Genomic DNA, 17,422 nt, shown 5'->3' on the forward strand with positions numbered 1-17,422 from the left:
TTTAAACATCTATATGGAATGAATGCAGATTATGGTATACTTCTTTTTTAAACTTTATTGTTCTTCTTTTGTCTTTTTTTACAACCTGAGTGATATGGAAATATGTTTTGCATGATTGCACATATATAGCGTATATCAGAATGCCTGCCTTCTAAAAGGATGGTGAGGGGAGGGAATGAGGGAGAGAATCTAAAATTCAAAATTTTTTTTTAAATTATTGTTGCTGTCACCAAGGAATGGATTTTATTACAACGGTTGCCAGTTCCTAGAATAGAGTCAGACAATGAGAATAACAGAATGTGCCTTCTTTTGGAAACTTGGGGTCAGTGAACATTGATTGTACTTATTCCATTCTATCATAATGGGAAGGAAAGTAATTAACTTCATTCACATTCATAGGAGTTACAGACTTAAATCGTGGGAAAAATTTAATGTGCCAGTAAAGTGGATAAGCACCAATATTCTTAGACACTTTTGAGAATAGATACATAGAAAGGAGAACAAGAGAGTACTTAGCTGGAGTTTTAGTATTAGATAATTATACTCATTGTTTAGATGGAGAGCTTTTGCAAATGGAAGGCAAAGCCAAAAGCCCAATGCTGTATTTTTAGAGTTGGGTAATATTTGTATGTGTATTTGTGTGTCTAATTCTAGGACTGTTGTACTTTGGACTATCAGGAATTATTATGGGGTGTGATAAAGGGTGATTGGAAGAAAGTAGGGGATTGTCTTTCTGTTCTTCAATTATGGTGGTCACAATTTATTCGTATTTTCTTCAAGGCAGATGTATTTGAGTAGTTAGGTGGATAATAACACTTTCCTGAATACCTGAAATAAGCACTTCACTGCTCTATATACTGTCTATAACCACAGATTGTAAATTATATTGTTAATATAATGCCTTTTTCAATAACATAAATTATATTTTGCCTTTGAGAACTCTACATGGAAACTGACATGCATTAAGTTAAAATAGCAAAAAATCCCTAACACTTTAAATCATAGCAAAAGTGAGTATATTCCCTTTTTCATTGGTATTTATGTTCTATTTTAATATATGACTTTTTACAAACAGGAAGAACTAAATTATACTTGTCTTGACTAAAACTCAAACATCATTTCAGTTGAAATGATATATGACCAAGAGCAAGTCATGACTTTTCTGGGCCTGACATGTATTTGTACATTGAGAGGGTTAGATTACTCATGCACAAACATATGTGTATACACAAACACAAATATATGTATCTACATACACATATATATTATTTAGATAGATATAAATATTATAAAGATATAGATGTAGATATAGATATAAACTTAAACATATAGCCATCAATGTATAAATGTCTATATCACATATACAATAATACATTATTATAAAGATTGCATGAAAAAGATAAGATCAATGGGTAGAGTGAGGTGGTGGAATATTATTTCTTTTTCTTTCTTGTTCAAAATTTTGCTTTATTTTTCTTTTTTTCAAATGCTTTATTAACTTCTGATTTACATCATTCATTTCTGCCAGAATTTGAGTTACTAAATTTCTCCCCGTTTTTCCCCTATCCACCGCCCCCAAAATAGCAGTCCCATAGGATATCCCCTCCTCCAATCTGCTCTCTCCCATATCTTCTCCCTTACCCTCTTTGACTTTTCCAGTAGGGCATGGTGGATCTCTATGCCCCAGTGCCTGTGTATCTCATTTCCCAATTACATGTAAAATAGCATTAATAATAGTATATGTATATATATATATATATATATATATATGTGTGTGTGTGTGTGTGTGTGTGTGTGTGTGTGTGTGTGTGTGTATTTAAAACATTTGATTTAATTTTTTTTTCCAAATTCATTCCCTGCCTCCCTTGTCACCCACCCTTACTGGAAAGATATGCATTTCAGTGTAGGTTGTACATGTGTAGCTAATGCAAAACATTAACATAGTAGATACATTGTAAAAGCGTGACTATATTTCCCTCCCTCCTATCCCACTCCCACTTGTTCTATTCTCTACTTTGATCCCGTCCCTTTTCAAAAGTTGGGGCTTCCAACTTCCCTCCCCCCCGAGCCTGCCCTCCCTTCCATCATCCCCCTTCTCATTCCCTTCCCCCATACTCTCCTGTAGGGTGAGATACTCTATTTTGTGTGTATTTCATTAACTCCCCAAGCCAAATTCAATGAGAATAAGGTTGACCCATTCCATTTTGCCTTCCTATACTTCCCCTCCATTTTAACCATTTTCCCTTGCCTCTTCTATATGACATAATTTACCACATTTTGTCTCTCCTCATCTTCTCTCATTATATTCCTCTTTGACCTCTTAATTTCACCTTTTAAGTATCATCCCTTTCCAATTAATTTGGTCCTGTGCCCTCTAGCTATGCATCCCTGTAGAAATATATACACACATTCACATATGTATTCATATGCCTGTATACCCTCCAATATAAACATATATATGTATATATATATATATACACACACATAGATATAGATATATTTCTATTCCCTTCAACTATTTTCATACTGAGAAAAGTTTCATCAGTTACAATTATTGTTTGTCCATGTAGGAATATTAATAGTTCAACTTTGATAAGTTCCTTTTCCTTGTTAAGCTTTTCCCTGTTGACCTTCGCATGCTTCTCTTGCTTCTTGTATCTGAATATCAAATTTTCTATTCAACTCTGTTTTTTTTCATCAAGAGTGCTTGAAAGTCCTGTATTCCACTGAAAGACCATATTTTCCAGTGAAACATGATACTCAGTATTGCTGGGTAGGTGATTCTTGATTTTAATCCCAGCTCCTTTGCCCTTGGGAATATGATATTCCAAGCCCTTTGTTCCCTCAATGTAGAAGCTGCCAGATCCTGAGCTATCCTGACTGTGTTTCCACAATATTCAAATTGTTTCTTCCTGTCTGTTTGTAATATTCTCTCCTTGATCTGGGAGTTTTGGAACCTGACTATAATATTGTTGGGAGTTTTCTTTTTGGGGTCTTTTTCAGGAGGTGATCGGTGCATTCTTTCAACTGCTAGTTTCCTTTCTGGTTCTAAATCATCAGGGCAATTTTCCTTGAGAATTACTTGGAGGATGATTTCTAGGTTCTTTCTTTGATCGTGGCTTTCAGGTAGTCAAATAATTTTTAAATGATCTCCCCTGGATCTGTTTTCCAGGTCAGTGGTTTTTCCCATGAGATATTTCACATTGCCTTCTATTCTTTCATTTGTTTGGATCTGTTTAATGGCATCTTCATTTCTTATAAAGCTATTAGCTTCCATTTGCTCCAATCTAATGCTGAAACAATGATTCTCTTCACTGAGTGTTTGAGATTCTTTTTCCATCTGGCATATTTGGCTTCTTAAGGCATTCTTCTCCTCATTGCCTTTTTGAGCCTCTCTTGCCATTTGAGTTAGTCTTTTCTTTTAAGGTGTTATTTTCCTCAGTCAGACTCTCATTTTGTAATTTTTTTGCATCATTCTCATTTCTCTTCCCAATTTTTCCTCCACTTCTCTTATCTGTTTTTTTTTTTTTTTAAGCAATCGGGGTTAAGTAACTTGCTCCAGGTTACATGGCTAGTTATTTCTGGTTGTGGTGCTAAGTAGATGAGCCAGGATTTGATTCCCAGGTCATCCCAACACGGGAGCTGGTTCTCTTACTCGCTGAGCCACCTGGCTGCCCCTTCTCTTATCTGATTCTCAAGGTCATGTATGGCCTGTAACCAGCTTGTATTTTCCTTTGAAGCTTTTGGTGCAGGAGTTCTTACTTCACTGTCTTCCTCCTGTTCCATGCTTTGATCCTTTTTTTCCCCAAAATAGGAATCTAATGGTGGATTCTTCTGTTTGCTTTGCTTCCTTTCCCTGGTCATTTTGCCACTCCAATACTTGTCTTTTGGGCTTTTTTGCCACAGAAGGACTCTGCCACCAGACAGGGCAGCTTCGTACAAAATGCTGGGGTTTTCTTAGCTTCCAGAGATATTAATTGGGTGCCCTCTCTGAAGACTCCACACACTCTGGCAAGCTGGACACACACCCCAAGTCCTCCACCCTAGACCACAATACAGATCCAAGCAGTGTAAAGCAAGAGCAATTACCCCTCAGACTGGTCGCTTATCCTCATATGCTCTGCAGGCCAGGAGCTGAAGCTGCCATGTGGCAGCGGCTGTGCTGCAGCCCTTAGTGGCTTCTTGCCCCAGGAGCACAACCCGATGCACTCAGAACTACTAGTTCCCAATGTCCACACTGCACTGACCTCTCACTCTGTCCTTAGCATCTATGTTTTGATAATTCTGGATCACAACAGCTGCTGGTGATATGGAGTCCCTCCAGCTGGTGGTTGGTCAGACCCACCCTGGGTCTAAAACCTTGGTGTGGGGTTGGTCTTGGCTCCCAGATCACCGTGATGACCGATTTCTGCTGGCCTGCTGGGCTATTCTCAGGGGGAGGTTAGCTTATCTGCGTCATTTTGTGGGTTCTGTAGCTCCAGAGTTTGTTCAGAGTCCCCTTTTACATGGATTGGGAAAGGTGGAAGCTGGAGCCACAGGGAGGTCCTGTAACTACTCAGCCATCTTGACTCCGCCCCCTGTTTTATTTTTACTAATTTAAATGTAAAAACAATTTTTAATATTTGTTTTTAAAAATTTTAAGTTCCAAATTCTCTCCCTTCTTCCCTCTTTACCCCCTTCCCATTGAGAAGGTAAGCAATTAAAAAAAAAAGTTATACATGTGTAGTGACACAAAACATCACCATAATAATTATGTTGTCAAAGAAAACATAGATCAAAAGAAAAAAACTCAAGAAAAAGAAGGTAAAAGTAAAAAAAGTAATCTTCAACCTGTATTTAGACACTATCACTTTTTTTTTCATTTTTCATCCTAAATCCTTCAGAGTTGTCTTGGATTGTTGTATTGCTGAGCTGATCATCTTACAATATTCCTATTACTTTGTACACAGTACATTTCACTTTGCATGAGCCCATGCAAATATTTTCAGGTTTTTCTGAGAGCATCCTACTTGTTAAGCATTATAGTAAGATTGTATTCCATCATAATTATATACCACAACTTGTTCAGTCATTTCCCAATTGATGGACATCTCCTCAATTTCTAATTTTTTGCCCTCACAAAAGAGTTGCTATAACTATGTTTGTACATATAGTTCATTTTTCTTTTACTTTTTAACTTCCTAGGGAAATAGACCTAGTAGTGGCATTGCTAGGGATGCATGGTTACATGGTTGGAAACATTAAGCATAGTTCCAAATTGTTCTACAGAATGGTTGAATTAGTGCAGAATCCCACCAAAAGTACATTAAAGTCTCATTTTTCCCACATCCCCTCCAACATTTGCCATTTACCTTACCTGACCTTTTAGCCAATCTAATACGTATGAGATAGTACCTCAGAATTGTTTTAATTGGCATTTTTCCAATAAATAAGTGAATTAGAGTATCTTTTTTGGGGGGTTATGGCTATAGATAGCTTTGATTACTTCATCTGAAAACTGCTTATATCTTATGATCATTTATTAATTGGGAAATGGATCTCATTTTTAGAAATTTAACTAAGTTCTCTATATGTTCTTTTTATGAGAGAAACTTCAAATTTTTTTTCAGTCGCTACTGCTAACTGTATTTCCCTCCATTCTATTTCCTCCACCTCCATTTATTCTATTCTCTCTCTCTCATCACTGTGTCCCTCCTCAAAAGTGTTTTGCTCCTGAATACCTTTGCCCTCCCTTCTATCATGCCCCTTTCTCTTATCTCCTTCACCTCCTACTTTCTTGCAGAGTAAAATAGAATTCTATATCCAATTGAATGGGTATATTATTACCTCTTTGAGTCAATTCTGCTGAAATTATAGTTCACACAATCTCGCTAACCCCCCCCCATTGTAAAAGCTTTTTCTTGCCTCTTTTGTGTGAGATAATTCACACAATTCTAACTCTTCATTTTCCTTTATCCTAGTACATTCCTTTTTCACCCCTTAATTTTAATTTTTAGAGTTCATCCTTTCATATGCAACTCACATCTGTCCTCTCTGTCTGTATATACTCCTTCCAACTTCTCAACCACTCAAAACTAAAACCTGGAGAAAGAAACAGAGTCCTGCCTCAGTGCTAGCAAAGAAAACCCTGTAATATCCTTCTGATCAGTTGTTCACCCCTCCTTACCATCTGTGTACTGAGATCTCTGAAAGCAGGTTCTGTTGCTTCCAGTGCTAATTCAGTCACTCCCAAGGTCTTTTCCTGGTTTGCTGTAGCCAGGGTTGTGCTGGCACAACCTCCACTAGACTGCACCCCAATCTCACCCAGGTGAGACACATATTTCCTGTTGATCTTTCAAGTTGTCTTGGGCTGGAAATTTGTTTACTTCCCCTTTTTGCACATTCTGCTGTTCTACAATTTGTTTAGAAATATTTTTTTCAAAGATATCTGGAGATCATGGAGGGAGAACTCAGGCAAGTCCCTGCCTTTACTCCACCATCTTTTTTCCACCTCTAGAATCTTGTTCCTTAATCAGTGTTCATTACAACATGGGAATGTGCAACCACAGAGCTTACAAAAAAATTAATTGGCACTTGAAAGTGAAAAAAAGAAAGAAAAAAACACCTAGAATCTTACCTTATTCTTTCATTGGGAGTCGAGTCTTAAATAACTTTGTGTATTTAATTAAATTGAATTAAGAAGTCCAATATTTCTTTTTATGTACACAAGAGGTAAAGTTCTATAGATATAGAGACAAAAATAAAAATAACCGTTTCACTCAAATGGCTTATATTCTGCTGGAAATGGAAGGTGGGAGAGTTAGAGAATGCCTTCAGCTTTGTAAATATACATAATTTGAAGATGGATCAAGCATTCAAACACACATGAATCAGGGAAGGCTTCATGAAAAAGAAGAAATCATAAATTCATCTTGAAAGAGAGGTGCCAGATTACAAAAAGGCAGATGTGATGAGAAAGTATATTGCAGACATGATGAAAATAGTATGAATATACACAAAGTAAGGAAATGGAATACTGAATTTCACATCTACCTAGTAGTCAAGTATGTTAAGAAATATGGTAGGGGCGGAGCCAAGATGGCAGAGTAGAAGCAGGACCTCCCCGCTGCGCCTGCTTTCACCTTCTCCAATCCATATAAAAGGGGACTCTAAACAAACTTTGGAGCTGCAAAACCCACAAAATGACACAGAGAATCTAACCACCCACTTAGGACAGCCCGGCAGGCCACAGGAATCGACCAGCTCAGCGCTCTGGGAGCACAGCCCAGCCCCATGCTGAGTAGCCGATTTATCAACACACAGATAAGAAGGACAAAGTGAGAGGTCAGTGCAGTCTGGACTTTGGAACCAGTAAGTGGGAGTGTGTGGCTTTTGCCCCCAGGCCAAGAAGCCCCTGAGGTGCCGGTAGAGCCAGCCAGCACCACATGGGAGCTTCAGATCCTGGCATGCAGAGTGTAGGGGGTACGAGCACCAGTCTCAGAGGTAATCACTCTTGCTTTAACCTGCTTGGATCTGGATTGCAGTATAGGGTGGAGGTCCTGGAGGGTATATACAGATTGCCAGAGTGTGTGGAGACCTCAGAGAGTATATCCATTTAATACCTCCGGCAACTGAGAAAACCCCAGCATTTGGGATAAAAGCTCCCCTGTCTGGTGGCAGAGTCCTATTATAGAAAAAAGCACAGGGGTCAATTGACTGAGGGGTGACAAGACCAGGCAAAGGAAACAAATGAGACAGAAGATTCCAACGTTACACTCCTATTTTGGGGACAAAAAGGAGCAAAGCATGGAACAGGGGGAAGACAGTAAAGTCAGAACTCCTGCACCAAAAGCTTCAAAGGAAAGTACGAGCTGGTTACAGGCCATAGAGGACCTTAAAAAGCAGATAAGAGAAATGGAGGAAAAAATTATGCAAGAAAATTATGAAATGAGAGTCAACAGCCTGACTGAGGAAAATAACACTTTAAAAAATAGAATGACTCAAATGGAAAAGAGGCTCAAAAAGGCAATGAGGAGAAGATTGCTTTAAAAAGTCAAATTTGCCAGATGGAAAAAGAATCTCAAAAGTTCAATGAGGAGAATCATGGCTTCAGAATTAGACTGGAGCAAATGAAAGCTAATGACTTTATGAGAAATCAAGATGCTGTTAAACAGATCCAAACAAATGAAAGAACAGAAGGCAATGTGAATTATCTCATGGGAAAAACCACTGACCTGGAAAATAGATCCAGGAGAGATAATTTTAAAATTATTGGAATACCTGAAAGCCATGATCAAAATAAGAACCTAGAAATCATCCTCCATGAAGTACTAAAAGAAAACTGCCCTGATGTTTTAGAATCAGAGGGCAAAATGGAGATTGAAAGAATCCACCAATCACCTCCTGAAAAAGATCCCAAAAAGTAAACTCCTAGGAATATTATACCCAGGTTCTGGAATTCCCAGATTAAGGAGAGAATATTACAAGCAGCCAGGAAGAAACAACTTGAATATTGTGGAAATACAATCGGGATATCTCAGGATCTGGCAGCTTCTACACTGAGGGATCAAAGGCTTGGAATATGATATTCTGGAGGGCAAAGGAGCTGGGATTAAAACCAAGAGTCACCTTCTCAGCAAAACTGAATATCATGTTTCAGGGGAAAATATGGTCATTCAGTGGAATAGGGGATATTCAAGCATTCTTGATGAAAAAACCAGAGTTTCACAGAAAATTTGACATTCAGAAACAAGAAGCAAGAGAAGGATGAGAAGGTAAACAGGGAAAAGAAATCATAAGGAACTTATCAAAGTTGAACTATTAACATACCTACATGGAAAAACAATAATTGTAACTTATGAAACTTTTCTCAGTAGTTGAAGGGAATAGAAATAAATAAATGAATATATACATGAGGGTATATGAATAATCTGTGAATGTGTGTATATATGTTTACAGGTATATATAGATAGAGGGCATAGGACCAATTTAACAGGAAGGGATGATACTTAAAAGGTAAATTTAAGAAGTGAGAGTGGAATGAATGAGAGGACATGGGGAGAGACAGAATGGGGTAAACTATCTCATACAGAAGAGACAAGGGGAAATGGTTACAATGGAGGTGAAGAATAGGAAGGCAAAAGGGAATGGGTCAACCTTAGTCCCATCGAATTTGGCTTGAGGCAGGAATGAAATACACACTAAATAGGGTATCTCACCCTACAGGAGAGTAGGGGGAAGGGAATGAGAGGGGGGATGATAGAAGGGAGGGCTGCCTGGTGGGGAGGGAAGTTGGAAGCCCTCACTTTTTAAAGGGGAGGGGATCACATTTGAGAATAGAACAAGTGGGAGGTGGGATAGGAGAGAGGGAAATATAGTCAGTCTTTTACAATATATCTATTATATTATTGTTTTGCATTAACCACACATGTACATCCTATACTGAACTGCTTATCTTCCCCATAAGGGTGGGTGACAAGGGAGGAAGGAAATGAATCTGGAATTCAAAGTATTAAAATCAAATATGTTTGTATATATATATATTTCTCTCTCTGTGTGTGTATACTATTATAAATACTATACATGTAATTGGGAAATAAAATATACAGGCACTGTGGCATAGAGATCCACTGGAAAAGTCGAAAGGGGTATGGGAGAAAATATGGGAGAGAGCAAATTGGAGGAGGGAACATCCTGTGGGACTGCACTTTTTGGGGGTAGGTAGGGGGAAAACAGGGAGAAAATTTGTAACTCAAAATCTGGTGGAAATGAATGGTGTAAATCAGAAGTTAATAAAGCATTTGAAAAAAAATGCTGCAAATATGACCCCACAAAAAAAAGAGAAATAAAATAATATGGTGTGATAGTAATGGCAATTAAAGATTCCCCTGTATTGGCTTGGTTTTTCAAATTGATTGTGTTAAAACCCAGAGCTTGTTAATCCCACCTGTGGGATGGACTTGTTGACTTGAAAAGAGAGACACAAACTGGGAGGAGCTGGTGACATAGATTTGGAGAGACAAGAGAGAGGCAGAAGAACTTTTTGGAAGCAGCACCTCGTGGAGGCAGAGAGAGACTGAGAGGATTGTTGAGTGCTGCTTTGAATCGCCCTGGACTTTTGAGACCTGCCCCTGGACCTGCCAAGGACTGAGGAGGCATGGCTGTTTTGCTGGTACTTTGTCTGTCTGTTTTGATGTTGTTTTGCCAGATTTGTCCACTGGTGAAAGACAGTCCTTTTGTTGAAGAAGTCCTGGAACCTGGCTGTAGGCTAAGAGCTCCTGAGACTGTCCTGCAGACAGAGAGTGAATACTGTCCACTGGTGAAGGACAGTGCTGTTGTTGCAGGGGTCTGGAGACTGTCCTGCAGACAGAGTGAATACTGTCCACTGGTGAAGGACAGTGCTGTTGTTGCAGGGGTCTGGGAACCTTTCTGTTGGTTCAGAAGCCCTGAAGAAGGATTTTCTTGTTGTATGTTTACAGAAATCCTGGGAGAGGGTTTTGATAATGTTTTCAGGGGTTCTAGGACTGTTCTACAGACAGAAGATGAATTAATGAAGGGACTGGCAATGTATCTTGTGGTCTTGCTAAGCCTTGTCTCCCCAGGAATTAAGATTGCTGAGAACTTGCCTCTTGTCAAGATGAAGAAAAGACCTCCATTCGGGTATACAGTGCTGTGCTTAAACTTGATGTAACTCTGGGGTAGATTCAATTGTGATTCCAGGGGTGGGGAACTTTTGACCTGTTTGTGTTCTGTGGTTGAACAAATGAATGTACTTTACTTATGTTTGGAAACTAATCTCCATTTGAGAAGAGGGGCTTTGTGGTGGACTAAATGAAGGTATAGCCTGGGGGTGTAGAAGTATTTAGAACAGGGACTTTGTAATTGATTGAATGATTGGAAGGTCCTGGGGTGGGGTAGTACTTGGAGATTATTTAATCACACTTAGTAAATGCTGTAATTTGAATGATGTCATGTTTTGATCTTCTCTGTTCTGGGTTTGTTACTGAATAAAATGGAGAGCACCTATGCTGGTATTCTGAACCTTGGGAAGTTGCCTTTGCTTGGCATTACATTACATATGGTGGTGGTCATGTCCGTAGAGAAAAGGATGTAGATATAAGAGCTGTTTTGGAAGTAGAATTAATGAGATGTGATGCTTGATCAAGCAGAGAAAGGGAAGGAAAAAGAAAGATAGTTAATGAAAGGTGAATTATTAGCTTGTATGTTTTATTAGGTAATATCCTCAATATAATTGGGATTTTTGGAGGGAGAACACAATTAAGAGGAAAGGTAATGATTCTACTTCTGGACATTTTGAGTCTGAGATGACCGAATGTGGAAATATGTCACAGAAAGTTCATAATGTAGGACTGTAGTTCAAGAGAAAAACTAAAGTTGAATACATAGATTTGACAGTACTCTTCATAACAGTGGTAATTGAACATATGGGAACATATTTTTATTTTTAATTAGAGAAAGAGGTGGGTGGGGGGAAGAGAAGGTTTTAAGGATGGAGCTTTAACTGTTTCCAAGATTAACGGGTGAAAAATGAATTAAGATCAAGAAAGAACAATAAGCAGGATGTTTATTATGATTGAAGGAGAACCAAGAAAGAAAAATATCATAGTACTCAAGGGAAGAGATTGCATATAGGATTAGGGTGGTGGTTAACTATGTTGGAAGTTTATAGAGGTCAATACAGATGAAGACTAAAAAATGGCAATTGGCAAGATAGTGAAATAGAAGGAAGAAAATTCCATGGATTCTCCCTATAACCACCTCAAATACCTGTAAATTATGGCTCTAAACACACTTTAGTGCTACAGAATCCACAAAATGAAAGATACGAACAAATCTCCTGCCCAGATGCTTGGCAAGCAGCCATTAAGTGTTGATCACAGAGTGCTGGGAGCAGATCCTAGACTGCCATGAATCCACAGCTTTAACCCCAGGGTGGCCAGGACTAGCCGTGGCTGGAGGGACTTTGGGAGAGTGGATCACCAGCAGCTGTGGAGGTTTCCAGTATTATGATCCCCTAAATGCCAAAGACAAAGAGAGAGGTCAGTATGGACATTGGGAACAGGGGTCCGGACTCTGACCCGAGAGGGAGAAGCTGCTGAGGCATGGTGGCCCATGCTGCATGCCTGCTTCAGAGCTCCTGGCTTGCAGATTGTAGGGGGACTAAGCAACCATTCTGAGGGGTAATCACACTTGCTTTAAAATGCTTGGATCTTGATTGCTGTCTAGGGTGGAGGTCCTGGGGTGTGTGACCAGGTGCTAGAGGCTGTGAAGCCCTGCAGAGAAGGCAGTCAACTAATAGCTCCAGCAGGTGTGAAAAGGTCAGAAATTTGGGACAAAGCTCTCCTCTGTGGAAGCAGAGTTCTACTGTGGCAAAAAGTCAAGTAATTGAGTGGCAACATGAGCAAGCAAAGGAAGCAAAGCAAACACATCAATCTGACTTTGGATTCCTTTTTTGGGGACAAAAGGGATCAACGCATGGATCAGGAGGAAGACAATGAATTCAGAACTCCTTCATCAAAAGCTTCTAAGAAAAATATGAACTGGTTACTGGCATAGAGGAGTGGTGCTCAAGAACTTAAAATACCAATATGCTGGGTTCTACTGAATGAAATCAACTCAAGCATTCTCTCAACCAAAGAAAACCAAAGTTTATTAATAGGTAGACTCTTAAGGAGTCTAAGTATTTGTGATATGTGTATTGGACGAGAAAGCCAGAATAATCTGACACAGAATAAGTCTGTGTTAGATTAATCTCAGCCACTTCATGGAGGCAGGATGGGTCTTATATACAGAAAGATTGTGAGAGGATTTAGGGGTGGTCTAGAGTAGGAGTTTGGGGACGGTCTTGAGGAGGAGTCTGAAGAGGATCTTTGATGGAACTGAGACAGGACTCCAGGAATGTGATTAAAGGTGGTGTTATAGGAATGTAAATTTTTAAAATCTTCCCTGCCCCTAGGTTAAGTGCACCTGGAGCCTGTGGTGGGATGCTTGTTTTTCAGGAATGCTCACACCTTGGTGCTTTGTGTTTGGGCAGTGGGTCAAGAGGGTTTTTACATTCTCTGACCCAGGAGAAGGCTATATAATCCATGATCTTTGACTTTGTTTTGGGGCTCACTTTGAGAAGTGTTGTGTGATTTCACCAGATGAGAGTCTGGGCAGCCATTGAGATCCACCTGGCTTTGAAAACCCAGATGTTGATGCTTCCCTCTCTGGCAACTGTGATTAGGTATGGATTAAGTAATGGTTGTACAGATTGGAAGCCTGTCTGCTGAAATGTTTCTCTGTCTTGTAACTTCTGCTTGTAAGCTCTCCATACTCTGAAGTTCAGGGTGCTGACCTTTTACCCATGAACTAGGTAAATGATATGTTTGAATGATTAAAGCAAGATTGTTAACCCATTTTGAGTTGCTTTCCTTTAGAAAAGAAGATATAAGAACCTGTGTTGGCAGCCACTCTGGGGATGCTGGGATGCTTGCTGCTATAGGTGGAAATAGGGGAAGGCTACCTGGAGATGACAGACAATGGAGGGCTAGGCTAGTTTAAGCATAACAGCTTTAGGGGCAGCTAGGGAACCTGTGTTCAAATCTTACCTCAGACACTTAACACTTACTAGCCATGGGACCTTGGGCAAGTCACAACCCCAAATGCCCTGCCTTCCTCCCTCCAAAGAAAATTAAAAAAAAAAACAGTAACAGCTTTGAATAGAGAAATTTTGATAAGATCAAGGGTGGGAAATAGCTGGACAATGGAGGGCTAGGCTAGGGTAAGAGTAACAGATATTTAGGCCCAACTATCATGAAAGGCTTATGACCTTAGGCAAATGTTTCATGGAGAGTGAAGATTCAATCAGAATTCAAGGAGTTTCCCAGAGCCTGTACCCTATCAGTATGATCTGGAGAGAGTTGTGGTTACTGCTGTCTTAGTCTTCACTATTTTCATTATCCAGGAAAATTTAATGATTCTTTAAGATTGTCACTAATATTGCTTTTCAGGGCCCCTGATCTTTTGGACCAGAAATGATACTCTTTTTCAGTGTCCCTGATCACTTGAGTTAGAATATTGTTCCAGAGGGTCCCTGATCCCTTGCAACCTAAATGATACAGGCACTCAGGATTTGTTACCTCGTGACTGAAAATGTTCCTTTTCTCCTTTGAATTATGACCCTCAAGTGGTTATAGGAAATGGAGATGCCAAACAGAATCTGATTTTGCATTCAGTCATAGTACAGAATCTATAGTCTCTTTCTTATTAGTTCCCAGGTGTTACTCAGGTGTTCCCAGGTGAAAACTCCAGAAACTGCTACTGCTCTTGTCAACACTACCTGGTTCTACCACTTGTTTTGCATCCATATGGGTTTCAGGTCAGGCTTCACCCCCATGTCACAGAACTCTTTCTGACTTCCTTAGTTGCTTCATCTGGAAGAATGTGTCACTCTGACTTTTTTATTTTAAATTCATTTTCCTGAGTGTGTATGTTTTTTCCCTCTTTGAGTCAAATCTGATAGGAGCAAGTTAGTTCACTTGCTTCCCCTAAATTTCATTCTAAAAATCTTTTCTTGCCTCTTTTATGTGAGATAATTTACCACATTCTACCACTCCCTTTTTAAGGAGTTCTTCTCTTCAGTGGATTTTTGTGCATCTTTTACTATTTTGCCTATTTAGTTTTTTTAAGGTGTCATTTTCCTCAGTAGTGTGTGTGTGTGTGTGTGTGTGTGTGTGTGGGCATGCATGTGCATGCACTTTCTTTTCCAAGTTGGGTCCTTTTTCATGATTTTCTTACATCACTGTCATTTATCTTCCCAATTTTCCCTTTATCTCTTTTGATTCATTTTAAAAATTCCTTTTGATCTCTTCCAGGAATTCTTGTTGGACCTAAGACCTACTCACATCATTCTTTGATACTTTGGATGAAGCAATTTTAACTTTATTGTATTATTCTGAATTGGGGTTTTGATCTTCCTTGTCACCATAGTAACTTCCTATGGTCAGATTCTTTTTTTTATTGTTTGCCTATTTTCATAGCCTATTTCTTATTTTTTTACTCTATATTAAAGTTGGACTCTTCTCCTGGGGTGAAGTTTGTGTTTTCTCAAGCTTCAGGCCTCTTTTGCTGCTGCTATCAGAACAAATTCTGGGGGTCTGTAGGTTTTCAGTTCTTCTAAGATGATATGATCTAAGTTGAGGTGTGGTAACTGCTCTCCTTCCCTGTGTTCTGGTCTGTGAATGACTCTAAGCCCACTTTTCTACCCTGGAACTGTGACCAGGGTCCTTGTTCCCTTCTGATCTCAAGCTCTTATATTCTAATGTTATTCTTAGCCTTGGACTATGACCCAAATCTTCATATGGGTAATGCAACAGGGTCCTACATCTAGTCCTACCTACATCTACTTGCCAGCAAAGGGACCCCTGTAATCTCTTTTTGACACATTATCTGTCCCCATTATAATCTGTTGGCTGAGAGTTCTGAAAGTTGCCCCTGCTGCCACTGATGCAATACCCACCCCTGCCCCCCAGGGCATGCTACTCAAAAGTCCTTTTGGGTGACTAATTTAGTTCTTTCATCTCTGTATCTTCTACAAATTTGTTGAATCTATCATCTTGCCTTTATCTAAATCATTAATAAAAATATTACGTAGCATAGAATTCTGTTACTTCACATGTGACCTCCTGCCATATTCCTATTTAACCATCAAAAAATATTTTAAATTTAACCTTCCAACTAGTTATGAATCATTGTTTTATCATGTGAGTCATATGTCTTCATCTTTTCCACAAAATCGCATGAGATATTTTTTGAAAGTTTTGATAACATATAGGCAAATTAAATCCAAAACATAATTCTTACCTACTAGTTTATTAATAATGACCAAAAACGAAAAGAGTTTAGCTTAGATGACCTATTCTTGATCAAACTATGTTGGCTTTTGTAATCATCACTTCCCTTTCTTGATATTTACCAACCAATCCCATTACCGGTCCATTTTAAAATTTTCCTAATGTTTGAAGTTAAGATCATTAACTTCTGGGTGGCAAACTAATATCACTTCAATTCTTTAATCTTTGGTACAACATTCACCTTTCTCCAATCTTGTGGCATCTCCTATTTTAAATTTTCTTCAAGATTAGCTCATTAATAGCATTGGGCAATTCTTTCAAAACCTAAGGATGTAATATATAGATATATGTGCATTTGTGTGTATGTATGTACGTATGTATGTATATATATATGCATATGCATTTATATGTATGTGCACATATACACAACTACATATATATATGTGTGTGAAGAAATTTAAATTCATCCAGGGCCAGTAAATATACATTTACTATCCCTATATTGCAGGTATCAACTCCTCTTAGTTACCTCTATTCTGTTCATCAGAGAGAAAATGGAGATAATATAGAGTTATATAGTGAGATCTATGTTATAAGCACATCTCTAGGTAGCGGTAAATAGCAAACAGAAGTTTTACCTGTTTAATACATATAGGTTTAAAAATTCTTAAAATAAGAAAAATACTCCTACATCGGAAAGACCAGGCCCAATGGCAACTGCTTCTGTTGAACCTTAGGGTTCTCCCACTTGGAGGCCCTTCTGGAAGACAGCGAGGAGTTGCAGAGGTTCAAAGCCCTCTCTGCCAGGAGCAAAGAGGACCTGGTGTCTCAGGGCTTCACTGAGTTCACAATTGAGGATTTCCACAACAGTTTCATGGGCCTGATCCAGCAGGTGGAGAAGCAGACCTCTGTGGCCGAACTGCTGGCCTCCTTCAATGACCAGAGCATTTCAGACTACCTGATGGTCTGTCTATCTGTGGCTGCTCACCTCAGGTACCTGCAGCCTAGAGCAAGTTCTTTGAACACTTCATAGATGGGGGCCGGATCGTCATGGAGTTTTGTCAGCAGGAGGTGGAACCCTTAATGCAAGGAGAGTGACCATATCCACATCATTGCACTGGCACAGGCCCTCAATATCTCCATCCAGGTGGAGTACATGGACCCTGGTGAGGGCAGCATCACCAACTCCCAAGTCTTCCCTGAGGACTCCGAGCCCAAGGTGTATCTACTGTACAGACTGGGACACTAAGACATCTTTACAAATAGGTGGGACAGCGCCCCAGGCCCCACCCACCAGTGCTGGGGCTAGTTCTGCCCCCCCCCTTCACTCCTGCTAACAGGCATTAGACATGTACAGAGGTTTTTTATGGTCATAAATGGTAATATTTCACTCCCCCTTTTCCCTCCCTGTAACCCATTACCCTGCGTGTTTTATTAAAGGGGATGCTGGTGGTGAAGACACATGTGCGTGTCCATGTATTGCTGCTGCTAAGTGCACACTGGGTCTGCCTGCCTTCTGGCTGTTCATTTCATGTTTTCCTGAGCCGGGGCCCCTTTCTTGCTCGTGAGGCCCTTAGTCCAGGTCTAGT

At 39.5% G+C, this 17,422-nt stretch overlaps 1 pseudogene; it reads left to right on the top strand.

The window, feature by feature from the left end:
• The first annotated feature begins 7,424 nt into the window (after nucleotides 1-7,424).
• Nucleotides 7,425-17,142, top strand: LOC138158324 (ubiquitin thioesterase OTUB1-like; annotated as a pseudogene).
• Nucleotides 17,143-17,422: the final 280 nt, after the last annotated feature.

This window comes from Petaurus breviceps, unplaced genomic scaffold (genome assembly GCF_028583685.1).
Source record: "Petaurus breviceps papuanus isolate PSGF00001 unplaced genomic scaffold, PetGlider_PUasm1.0 174, whole genome shotgun sequence".
NCBI lineage: Eukaryota > Metazoa > Chordata > Mammalia > Diprotodontia > Petauridae > Petaurus > Petaurus breviceps.